Here is a 14,002-nt window from a genome sequence, read left to right on the forward strand (position 1 = left end):
GATCATGAATGCTATAAAGAAGCTCTGGACAAAAAAAGTGAGATCAAGTAGCAAATAAGTGCATTGTGCTTTACAGAGAAAGTAGTTTAACACTAGGAATTTATTTCAAATATCAAAGTTTATTGTTTTGATGAAAACTTTTCTTTTCTCTGAAGAATTTATCATGAGTTTTATTAAAGAATAGAATATTTGTTTATGTTATTAATAGTAGTTTCCCTCCTTGAATGTAAACATCAATGTCTAGTTTATCACTACAACTGGAAATGTGAAATGCATTTAAAACAGAGTCAATAAGTCATATGTAATGTGTTGGTCAGAATTACAAAAGTAATTAACTAATATGCATTACTTTTATTACTTTCTCATTTTTTGTAACCAGATTCTTACCTTTTATCCTCACTTGTTATTGTACTAATTAAAATATTTTATACTGTACGTTCTATCCTCTTCATTTACTTTTATTTGCTACATATGAAAATTTAGTGTAACAGTTTCCTTTATACAGGAAATTGAATGTATGATGGATAATAGTAAATGCTAAAAAATAGAATCCCTACAGAAATAGAATCGTGCAAAATATCCCTCCTGTCCAACCAATATCAGAGTTTCCCAGTTTTTCCAGATGCAGTCACTATACTGTTTCTAAGATTACTCAAATAATAATTTTTGCAAAAGAAGCATATTTTCATGTGTGTTTGCCTGTATGTCTCTGTGTATAAACTTGCATTTTGCAGCTCAGTTTTCTGAAGATCTTTCCATACAGTCTTCACAGATCTAACTCATTCTAGTTTTCTCATACTGCTCAACTTCTTTAAAAGTCTCCAAAATTTAGGTATCCAGTTTTTCTCAAGTTTGTTCTCTTTTTCTACAATAAATAATTCTGCAAAGAAGTCTTTTTAAAATTTTCTCAGTATGAGTTTCTAGAAGTGGAATTGTTGAGTTAAGTGGTGTATGTATTTAAAATGTTGATATTCATAGTTATTGCAAAAATGCCATTATGAGCTTGAACAAACTTACTACTCTCCTCACTTTGGAAAATGCATTTGACAACATGCTGAACGACTAGGGCTTGATAAACACTTATGGTATATGAAAATGTGATTAAACAAATTGTTTCATTTGTATACTTTAGTTGATATTCAATAAACATAATTGAATTTGAGTATCATCCATGTTTAAAGGATTTGTAGTTCTTTATCATGAGCTGCCTATTAATGAATTTTTGTGTGTATTTGGTTGCTGACACTTTTCAATACTGATTTTAATGATTGAATTATACACTAATTATCCCTATTACCCTGTGTTTGAATTATTATTTTTCTTGCTTGTGATTTATTTTTTAATTTTTTTAATACAGTGAAGAATATTTTGGGGCATGTAAAAATATTTATACATTTGCATAATTATCTATCAGTAATTTTTACTTCTATGTCTTAAATTTGTTTAACTCAGTGTTATCAAAATGTTCTTCACGTTTTTCAGCATTCAATTTTTTGTCTTTACATTGTATGCTTACATTTTCCTTTGATATAATGAGATAATTAGGGATTATATTTTAATTATTTTTCTAGATTGTCATTATTGTAGATGCATAATTATTTTTCCCCATGGCTTTGTTATCCTAGCTTTGTATTCCAAAATATGGCATGTGTTTGCATGAAATTCATTCCTCCACTAGCTTCCATTAATGTCTTTATTCATGTACTATTTAACACACAATGTAATTGTGTACATTTGATATAGAATGTACTTTACTGTCTGAAAAGCCTAGGATTACTTCATTGCTAATTTTTTCAGAACTATATCTATTTTTGCATATCTGCATTTAAAAATTAAATTTCAATAAGCTAGTCTGGTAAAAACTACATTGAGTTAGTGTTTTGAGTAATATTTGATTTAGAAATCATTTGTATCTTCAGAGAATTGAGAATTTCTTTCAACAAACTAAATGGTATCAGATCCATCAGAGAAAGGTTGGAATAAAGATTTATGCCACCTCTTTGTGGTGATATTGCATACATCTTTTTCAAGAATATGTGAATTCAAAAATCTCTAGGTTTGAAAAAATATTTGCATCTAGTAATTGAATGAGGTCGCATGATTTTCTTGAGCTGAATTCTGGTTGTTCACTTCAGGAGTCTGTTCACCAGACCTAGATTTTTTTTTTTTTTTCTTAACATTATCATTGTCACTGTAGTCTGCATGGGTTGCCATAACAAAATACTACAGACTGCAGAGCTTAGACAACAGACATTTATTTTCCCAGAGTTCTGCAAGCTGATATCCAAGATCAAGCTGCTAGCTAGGTTGGTTTCTAGTGAATCCTCTCTTCCTCCCTTGCATTGGTCACCTTTTCACTCTGTTCTTGCATGGCCTTTCTTCTGTGCACTTGTGCAAGAGAAAGCTCTTTGCCCCTTCCACTTCTTATAAGGATGGCAGTTCTATCAGATTAGGACCCACCCTTATGATCTCAAGAAGTACCAGCTATTTCAGCCCCCATTTCAAGGTTTCCAAGCCTAGGTACAAGACGTAGGAGTGAATAAACTTTTTAGATGACCTCAGTCTGACAATTTCTAATTGCAGTCATGAGAGAGGTGGAGACAGAAGTATTCAGCTGAATGGATCAAATTCTTGGCCCACTGAAATAACCAAATATAATAGAGTGAATATTGGTGTTTAATTTTTTTAATTAATTTTTTTAGTTGGAAACTAATCACTTTACAATACTGTAGTGGTTTTGCCATACATTGACATGAGTCAGCCATGGGTGTACTTGTGTTCCCCATCCCATCCCTCTGCGTCATCCCAGTGCACTAGCCCTGAGCACCCTGTCTCATGCATGGAACCTGGACTGAGGATCTGGTTCACATAAGATAATATATGTTTTAATCCTATTATCTCAGATCATCCCACCCTCGCCTTCTCCAAAACAGTCCAAAAGACTGTTCTATACATTTGTGTCTCTTTTGCTGTCTTGCATATAGGGTTATTGTTACCATATTTCTAAATTCCATATATATGCATTAGTACACTGTATTGGTGTTTCTCTTTCTGGCTTACTTCACTCTGTATAATAGGCTCCAGTTTCATCCATCTCATTAGAACCGATTCAAATGTATTCTTTTTAATGGCTGAGAAATATTCCAGGGTGTATATGTACCACATCTTCCTTATCTATTCGTCTGCTGCTGAGCATCGAGGTTGCTTCCATGTCCTGGCTATTATAAACAGTGCTGTGGTGAATATTGGGGTGCATGTGTCTCTTTCAATTCTGGATTCCTCGATGTGTATGCCCAGCAGTGGGGTTGCTGGGTCATATGGCAGTTCTTTTTCCAGTTTTTAATGGAATCTCCACACTGTTCTCCATAGTGGCTGTAATAGTTTGCATGCCCACCAAAAGTGTAAGAGGGAAAAGAGAAAATAGAATTTTATGATTGAAGACAACCGCACTTAACAAAAGTGTAAGCTGATATTGACATAAAGCCACACAGAGGCAAGTTCAGAGCAGAAAAAGAAATAAAAAGAATGCAGATAGGAAAAGAAGAAGTAAAACTCTCACCGTTTGCAGATGACATGATCCTCTACATAGAAAACCCTAAAGACTCTACCAGAAAATTACTACAGCTAATCAATGAATACAGTAATGTTGCAGGATATAAAATTAACACACAGAAATCCCTTGCATTCCTATACGCTAACAATGAGAAATCAGAAAGAGAAATTAAGGAAACAATACGATTCACTGCTGCAACAAAAAGAATAAAACACTTAGGAGTATATCTACCTAAAGAAACAAAAGACCTATATATAGAATACTATAAAACACTGATGAAAGAAATCAAAGAGGACACAAAGAGATGGGGAAATATACCTGTTCATGAATAAGAAGAATCAATATTGTCAAAATGGCTATTCTACCCAAAGCAATCTATAGATTCAATGCAGTCTCTATCAAGCTACCAACAGTATTTATCACAGAACTAGAATAAATAACTTCACAATTTGTATGGAAATACAAAAAACCTCGAATAGCCAAAGCAGTCTTGAGAAAGAAGAATGGAACTGACGGAATCAACCTGCCTGACTTCAGACTCTACTACAAAGCCACAGTCATCAAGACAGTATGGTACTGGCACAAAGACAGAAATATAGATCAAAGGAACAAAATAGAAAGCCCAGAGATTAATCCACGAACCTAAGGACACCTTATCTTCGACAAAGGAGGCAAGGATATACAATGGAAAAAAGATAACCTCTTTAACAAGTGGTGCTGGGAAAACTGGTCAACCACTTGTAAAAGAATGAAACTAGAACACTTTCTAACACCATACACAAAAATAAACTGAAAATGGATTAAAGATCTAAATGTAAGACCAGAAGTTATTAAACTCCTAGAGGAGAACATAGGGAAAACACTCTCTGACATGTATCACAGCAGGATCCTCTTTGACCCTCCTCCCAGAATTTTGGAAATAAAAACAAAAAGAAACAAATGAGACTTAATGAAACTTAAAAGCTTCTACACAACAAAGGAAACTATAAGTAAGGTGAAAAGACAGCCCTCAGATTGGGAGAAAATAATAGCAAATGAAGCAACAGACAAATGATTAATCTCAAAAATATACAAGCAACTCCTGAAGCTCAAATCCAGAAAAATAAATGACCCAATCATAAAATGGGCCAAAGAACTAAACAGACTAGTCTCCAAAGAAGACATACAGATGGCTAACAAACACATGAAAAGATGCTCAACATCACTCATTATCAGAGAAATGCAAATCAAAACTACAACGAGGTACCATTACACGCCAGTCAGGATGGCTGCTATCCAAAAGTCTACAAGCAATAAATGCTGCAGAGGGTGTGGAGAAAAGGGAACCCTCTTACACTTTTGGTGGGAATGCAAACTAGTACAGCCACTATGGAAAACAGTGTGGAAATTTCTTAAAAAACTGGAAATAGAACTGCCTTATGACTGAGCAATCCCACTCCTGGGCATACACACCGAGGAACCAGATCTGAAAGAGACACATGCACCCCAATATTCACCTCAGTACTGTTTATAATAGCCAGGACATGGAAGCAACCTAGATGCCCATCAGCAGATGAATGGATAAGGAAGCTGTGGTACATATACACCATGGAATATTACTCAGCCTTTAAAAAGAATTCATTTGAATCAGGTGTAATGAGGTGGATGAAACTGGAGCCCTTTATACAGAGTGAAATAAGCCAGAAAGATAAAGACCAATACAGTATACTAATGCATATATATGAAATTTAAAAAGATAGTAACAATAACACTATATGCAAAACAGAAAAAGAGACACAGATGTACATAACAGACTTTGGGACTCTGGGAGAAGGCAAGGGTGGGATGTTCTGAGAGAATACCACTGAAACAAGTACACTATCAAGGGTGAAAGAGATCACCAACCCAGGCTGAAATGCTTGAGACAAGTGCTCAGGGCTGGTGCACTGGGAAGACCCAGAGGGATGGGATTGGGAGGGAGGCGTGAGTGGAGTTCGGGATTGGGAGCACATGTAAATCCATAGCTGATTCATGTCAATCTATGGCAAAAACCACTACAGTATTGTAAAGTAATTAGCCTCCAACTAATAAAAATAAATGAAAAAAATAAAATGGAAGAGAGAAAATAGAATCTTATGATTGAAGACAACCGCACACTACTTAACAATAGCATGCTGATTTTGACATATGGCCACACAGGGGTAAGTTCCAGATAGAGAATTATTTACCATTATAAAATTGTACTTTGTTTTACGTATTATCCAGTTGGTAGTTAAATTTTACTTCCTGTCAGAAATATTTAGAGTTTGGAAATTCCCTGCCAGTCCAGAAATTGGGACTACATAATTTCATTTCCAAGTGCCTGTGTTCAGTCCCTGATAGGAGAACTAGAGTCCACAGGCTACACCACACAGTCACACATAGAAAAAAAAAAAAAACAAACCAAAAACAAACAAACAAATAAACAAAAAACCTAGGCAACGAATATTGAAAAAAAGAGTTTGCGATAATACAGTTCTAAAAATTTTTTGAAATGCAAATGTTTGTTTTACTATGACTCATTACAGTTTCTATTTAAGTCATCACGCTTCCATGTAGCATAATTATTCCCTGCTACTCTGAGCGTAAACCTATCTCACCCGGTGTTTCGTCAGTCACTTTGGTGTCTCGGCAGAGTGGAGCCGAAGTCCAATTTGTGGTGTGTAATCTGGGTTTATATTCCCACTGCTTTGTAGGGAGAAAGTTTCACATTATAAAATAGTCTCTTCCCCTGCATAATCAGTCAATCTGAACTATTCTGGAGGAGCACAAAATACTTCAAAAATATTTGCTATCTTGCACCTAAAATCTGATTTTGAGACTCCAAACTCTCCCTTTATCTGGTCTGCTTTGTTTATTGGTGAATCGTGAGTATTTAGAACAATGCCTGGCCTATGGTAGATACTCAATGTTGGTTGAGTTGATTACATAATACTTGGGTATTGACAATACACACTACTATATTTAAAATTAGTAACCAACAAAGATCTACCATATATAGCACAGGGAACTCTATTCAGCATCTTATAATAACCTAACTGGGAAAAGCATTGAAAGAGAATAGGCACACATACACATACAGCTCCCTCACTCTGCTGAACACCTGAAGCTGATATTGTTGGTCAGCTAAAATCCAACACAAAATAGATAGTAATTATTAAAAAACAGAAGTTTTAATTTACTAGTTTTGTCATTGGATTCCTAGATGTCCATTGGCAGATGAATGGATAGAAAATTGTAGTATATATGACCAATGGAATAATTATTCAGTTATAGAAAGGAACACATTTAAGTCAGTTCTAATGATGAGGATTAACCTACAGTCGATTATAAGTGTGATGTAAGGCAGAATAGATATCGTGTATTGAAGTATATATATGGAATCTAGAAAGATAGTACTGATGATCCTATGTGAAGGGCAGTAAAGGAGACAGTCAAAGAGGACAGATGCTTGGACTCAGTGGAAGGAGAGAGTGGGATGATTTGAGAGAATAGCATTGAAAAACATACCTTACCATATGTAAAACAGATGACCAGAGGGAGTTTGATGTAAGACACAGGGAACCCAAGCCAGTGCTCTGTGCCAAGCTGGAAGGGTGGGATGGGAAGGGAGAGGTTGCGGGATTCAAGTATGCAGCAGAGGCTATCACAATAGTGTAAAAGAATTATCCTCCAATTGAAGTTAATAAATAAATTTAAAAATAAATTTACCCAAAAATAAAGATTATAATTTAGTTGTTTTGTCATTAGATTGACATATTTACCTCTTAAACCCAGGTGTAATTAAGCTAATGATAGTTGCAGACATTTTGGCTATCATGCTAGAGTTAATGTTCATATCATAAACCACACCAGGGGACAAACCTGCACCTTATGCATTGGCAAGTGAATTCTTCATCACTGAGCCAACAGGAAAGCCCCCATCAGTTCAGTTCAGTTCAGTCGCTCAGGCATCCGACTCTTTGCGACCCAATGAACTGCAGCACCCCAGGCCTCCCTGTCCATCACCAACTCCCGGAGGCCCCCAAACTCATGTCCATCTGAGTTGGTGATGTCATCCAAACATCTCATCCTCTATCATCCCTTCTCCTCCTGCCCTCAATCTTTCCCAGCATCAGGGTCTTTTCCAATGAGTTAACTCTTCACAGCACATGGCCAAAGTATTGGAATTTTAGCTTCAGCATCAGTCCTTTCAATGAACACCCAGGACTGATCTCCTTTAGGATGAACTGGTTGGATCTCATTGCATCCCAAGGAACTCTCAAGAGTCTTCTCCAACACCACAGTTCAAAAGCATCAATTCTTCGGTGGTCAGCTTTCTTTATGGTCCAATGCTCACATCCATACATGACCACTGGAAAACCATAGCCTTAACCAGATGGACGTTTGTTGACAAATAATGTCTCTGCTTTTTAATATGCTGTCTAGGTTGGTCATAATTTTCCTTCCAAGGATTAAGCATCTTTTAATTTCATGGCTGCAAACACCATCTGCAGTGATTTTGGACCCAGAAAAATAAAGTCTGACACTGTTTCTGCTTCTATTTGCCATGAAGTGATGGGACCAGATGCCATGATCTTAGTTTTCTGAATGTTCAGCTTTAAGCCAACTTTTTCACTCTCCTCTTTCACTTTCTTCAAGAGGCTCTTTAGTTCTTCTTCACTTTTTGCCATAAGGGTGGTGTCATCTGCATAGTGAGGTTACTGATATTTCTCCCAGCAATCTTGATTCTATCTTATGCTTCATCCAGCCCGGTGTTTCTCATGATGTACTCTGCATATAAATTAAATAGCCAGGGTGACAATATACAGCCTTGACGTACTCCTTTTCCTATTTGGAACCAGTCTGTTGTTCCATGTTCAGTTCTAACTGTTGCATCCTGACCTGCATCCAGGTTTCTCAAGAAGCAGGTCAGGTGGTCTGATATTCCCATCTCTTTCAGAATATTCCACAGTTTATTGTGATCCACACAGTCAATGGCTTTGGCATAGTGAATAATGAAGACATAGAAGTTTTTCTGGAATTCTCTTGCTTTTTCGATGAACCCCCTATAGATGTTCTTTAAAACCTTTGTGGAATACCCCAGTGAATTAATTAAACAAGAATCAGCCTTGGACACATTCCAAGACCCAGTGATAATTGCAGCTGGAAGGGATGAAGTATCCTGTGATCTTCACCCCTAATAGGAAGAAGATGCTATTCACTTAGCAGCTGCCATAAAAATTTCAGGAGGTCCATTCTTAAACTGATAGCATGACTTAGAAAGAATCACAGGAATATCTTTCAAAATCTCAACTAGTTTGGTCATGTTAATATGACAGAGTGAAAAGAACTGGACAGTCAAATGCTATTTGTATTTTTGAAGTTAGGAGGAAAGAAGTTACCTGTGAAAAATTTCCCTGCCAAATAACTAGTTGATTTCTTCTATGTGTATGTAGTATTGGCTGGTCATTTTGATATATTTTCTAATGCAACAAACTTTTTTTTCAGTGTGTGCACCATGGCATTGCTTTCAAATAATCTACATTGCAGTTAAAAATTACGTGAATAATCAGAAGACTCCATGAAGCAAATGGACTGACAGTCAAATAAACTATATGCTCAAGTAATAAAGTGGCCTTTTGTCCTCTTTGTCAAACTGGATGAAAAATAATTCCAAGTGTTGATGAGTAACTTCAGGTTATTCTTTAGGTTCTGAACAAGCCTCCAGAAGGTAAGACTAACATTAAATAGTTGGTACCAAGCTCACAGTTGTGAGACTTTCTTTATTATATAAGAAAATAAGTGACTTTAAAATCAATCAGACAAATTCAATTCTAGGTATATGACTTAAAATGTGTACTTGAGAAAATGAATTAGATATCTGAACCTTAAGTTCTTCACTTGTGAAATAAGGATTATGGCTCTTGCTACTGTAAATATAAAATGTGTTATATTAAACTATGAGTGAGTGATTGGGACATTGTAGGAGCTTGGAGAAGTAGAGTGATGTTATCAGAAGAAGGTTAAAAAGGACAGTTTGGGCTAGAGCAGAGAACTGACTTTTGAGGCCAGTATAAATGTGGAGAGACAGCAGGAGGCTGTTAGCGTGGAACAGGAACAAGTAGGGAATGATCAAATTTGTGATATATTCTTAAAGTAGAGTTAGTAGGATTTATGTAAGTTTCATGAGTGACAAATGAGTAAAAAGCACTGAAATTTTATTTCTGAACACTAACATGAAAATTATAGTTTTTTTTTTTTTACATTTTATTTTTTATTTTTTTATTTTTCAGTGGGTTTTGTCATACATTGATATGAATCAGCCATAGAGTTACACGTATTCCCCATCCCGGTCCCCCATCCCACCTCCCTCTCCACCCGATTCCTCTGGGTCTTCCCAGCCCACCAGGCCCGAGCACTTGACTCATGCCTCCCACCTGGGCTGGTGGTCTGTTTCACCACAGATAATATACATGCTGTTCTTTCGAAACATCCCACCCTCCCCTTCTCCCACAGAGTTCAAAAATCTGTTCTGTACTTCTGCATCTCTTTTTCTGCCCTGCATATAGGACCATCGTTACCATCTTTCTAAATTATAGTATTTAATGAAATAAATAAGGAATGCTCTTTAAATTTTATTTAGAAAATGCACATGTTTATTGTGGAAAGTTTAGAAGTTATGTTTTATAAATATCAAAGTGCTATTCAGTTGGATTTCAAAACTAGAGATATTGCAAATAAACATTTGAACTTTAGGGGAAAGGTAAGGACTGGAGATACAAAATTAGACTTCTGCATTCTAATTTATTGATCGACAAAGGGAAATATCCACCTACAGACCAAAGAAGTGTCAGGGAGGTTAGAGACAATTCAGGATAAGGAATTCATCTATTCACACATTCATCTACCCACACTGATTTTGTGTATTACCTTGAGTGTTTCATGTATTATAATTTGTTTCTCTATAAATGCTGCACCTTTTCATAGCTTTCTTTATTTCTTTATACTTTCAATTATTTTTTACCCTCAGCTGAAGCATTACTTCCTCTTGAAAGTCTTCTGTGATACTCATTTGATATACTCCTATATTCTGACTCCTCAGGACTCTGTGAATTTAATGTGTGAATTTAACTTCATACAGGTGTCAGGAATTGTTTGGTTTTTTTTGGTTCTGTGTCATATCACTGAGGTTAAACAACAAACAAACAAAAAAAACTAAGCCTTATTCAACTTGGTAATCAAAATTTCTATGACAATTTAGACACTAATAGATGTTCTATTGACGTTCTTCCAATGAATGAATAAATTTAAAAAATTCTTATACATTTGAGCATTTTTCCCCTTTAAGTGTTATCCCCCTTGTTTTTTTTTTTTTTTTTTAAGTAAACTGCTTTAATATGTGAAGTCAGCTCCTGTCCAGATTAGATGGAATCAAGAAACAATGTAACCTACTTTGTCCTTCTGGGTCTCACACAGAATCCAAAGGAGCAGAAAGTCCTTTTTGTTTTGTTCCTGTTCATCTACTTTTTGACTCTGGTGGGCAACCTTCTTATTATAGTGACTATAACTGTCAGTAAGACCCTGAACTCACCGATGTACTTTTTTCTTGCTAGCTTATCATGTATGGATGTCACTTACTCCACTTCTATCACTCCCAGATTGATTTCAGAGTTGTTATTTGGGGGGAAAAACATATCATTTGAATCCTGTATGACCCAACTGTTTGCAGAGCACTTTTTTGCTGGATCCGGGGTCTTCCTTCTGTTGGTGATGGCCTATGACCGCTATGTGGCCATCTGTAAGCCCTTGCATTATTTGGTGATCATGAGGCAGAGGGTGTGTGTTTTACTGCTGGTGCTGTCCTGGGTTGGAGGTTTTCTGCACTCAATTATTCAACTTACTACTATTTACGGGCTCCCATTCTGTGGTCCCAACATCATTGATCACTTTCTCTGTGATATGTACCCCTTATTGGAACTCGTCTGTACTGACACCTATATCATCGGCATCTTAGTGTTGGCCAATGGAGGACTGATCTGCACTCTTGTGTTTCTGCTCTTACTCGTCTCCTACGGAGTCATCCTACACTCTCTGAAGAACCTGAGTCAGGAAGGGAGGCGGAAAGCCCTCCAGACCTGTGGCTCCCACATCACTGTGGTTGTCTGCTTCTTTGTTCCCTGCATTTTCATGTATGTGAGACCTGCTAAGACGTTCCCTCTCGACAAATTATTGAGCGTGTTTTTCACCGTCATAACCCCAATTCTGAACCCACTAATCTACAGTCTAAGAAGTTCTGAGCTAACTTATGCTATGAAGAAGCTGTGGAGAAGAAACATCATATCTCATATTAAATAAGTGCATCATCTTGCACGAAGGGAATCATTTGACAGCAGGTTTCATTTCCTTAGAGTGCAGAAGTCATTTTAAAATTTGATTCTGATTTTAAATTCTTTCTTTATTTTATTTTTTCCCCTTTCCTTTTTTTTTTCCATTTATTTTTATTAGTTGGAGGCTAATTACTTCACAACATTGCAGTGGGTTTTGTCATACATTGACATGAATCAGACACGGAGTTACATGTATTCCCCATCCCGATTCCCCCTCTCACCTCGCTCTCCACCCCATCCCTCTGGGTCTTTCCAGTGCACCAGGCCTGAGCACTTGTCTCATGCATCCAACCTGGGCTGGTGATCTGTTTCACTGTAGATAATATACATGCTGTTCTCTCGAAACATCCCACCCTCGCCTTCTCCCACAAAGTCCAAAAGTCTGTTCTGTACATCTGTGTCTCTTTTTCTGTTTTGCATATAGGGTTATCATTACCATCTTTCTAAATTCCATATATATGTGTTAGCATGCTGTAATATTCCTTATCTTTCTGGCTTACTTCACTCTGTATAATGAGCTCCAGTTTCATCCATCTCATTAGAACTGATTCAAATGAATTCTTTTTAACGGCTGAGTAATATTCCATGGTGTATATGTACCACAGCTTCCCTATCCATTCGTCTGATGATGGGTATCTAGGTTGCTTCCATGTCCTGGCTATTATAAACAGTGCTGTGATGAACATTGGGGTGCATGTGTCTCTTTCAGATCTGGTTTCCTAGTGTGTATGCCCAGGAGTGGGATTGCTCAGTCATAAGGCAGTTCTATTTCCAGTTTTTTAAGAAATTTCCACACTGTTTTCCATAGTGGCTGTCCTAGTTTGCTTTGCCACCAACAGTGTAAGAGGGTTCCCTTTTCTCCACACCCTCTGCAGCATTTATTGCTTGTAGACTTTTGGATAGCAGCCATCCTGACTGGCGTGTATTGGTACCTCATTGTGGTTTTGATTTGCCTTTCTCTGATAATGAGTGATGTTGAGCATCTTTTCATGTGTTTGTTAGCCATCTGTATGTCTTCTTTGGAGACAAGTCTGTTTAGTTCTTTGGCCCATTTTATGATTGGGTCATTTATTTTTCTAGATTTGAGCTTCAGGAGTTGCTTGTATATTTTTGAGATTAATCATTTGTCTGTTGCTTCATTTGCTATTATTTTCTCCCAATCTGAGGGCTGTCTTTTCACCTTACTTATAGTTTCCTTTGTTGTGTAGAAGCTTTTAAGTTTCATTAGGCCCCATTTGTTTCTTTTTCTTTTTATTTCCAAAATTCTGGGAGGAGGGTCAAAGAGGATCCTGCTGTGATTCATGTCAGAGAGTGTTTTGCCTATGTTCTCCTCTAGGAGTTTAATAACTTCTGGTCTTACATTTAGATCTTTAATCCATTTTGAATTTATTTTTGTGTATGGTGTTAGAAAGTGTTCTAGTTTCATTCTTTTACAAGTGGTTGACCAGTTTTCCCAGTACCACTTGTTAAAGAGGTTGTCTTTTTTCCATTGTATATCCTTGCCTCCTTTGTCGAAGATAAGATGTCCATAGGTTCGTGGATTTATCTCTGGGCTTTCTATTCTGTTCCATTTATTTATATTTCTGTCTTTTTGCTAGTACCATACTGTCTTGATGACTGTGGCTTTGTAGTAGGGTCTGAAGTCAGGCAGGTTGATTCCTCCAGTTCCATTCTTCTTTCTCAAGACTGCTTTGGCTATTCGAAGTTTTTTGTATTTTCATACAAAGTGTGAAATTATTTATTCTAGTTCTGTGAAAAATACCGTTGGTAGCTTGATAGGGATTGCATTGAATCTATAGATTGCTTTGGGTAGAATAGCCATTTTGACAATATTGATTCTTCCAATCCATGAACACGGTATGTTTCTCCATCTGTTTGTGTCCTCTTTGATTTCTTTCATCAGTATTTTATAGTTTTCTATGTATAGGTCTTTTGTTTCTTTAGGTAGATATACTCTTAAATATTTTATTCTTTATGTTGCAATGGTGAATGGTATTGCTTCCTTAATTTCTCTTTCTGTTTTCTCATTGTTAGCGTATAGGAATCCAAGGGATTTCTGTGT

This window comes from Muntiacus reevesi, chromosome 9 (genome assembly GCF_963930625.1).
Source record: "Muntiacus reevesi chromosome 9, mMunRee1.1, whole genome shotgun sequence".
NCBI classification, from domain to species: Eukaryota; Metazoa; Chordata; class Mammalia; order Artiodactyla; family Cervidae; genus Muntiacus; species Muntiacus reevesi.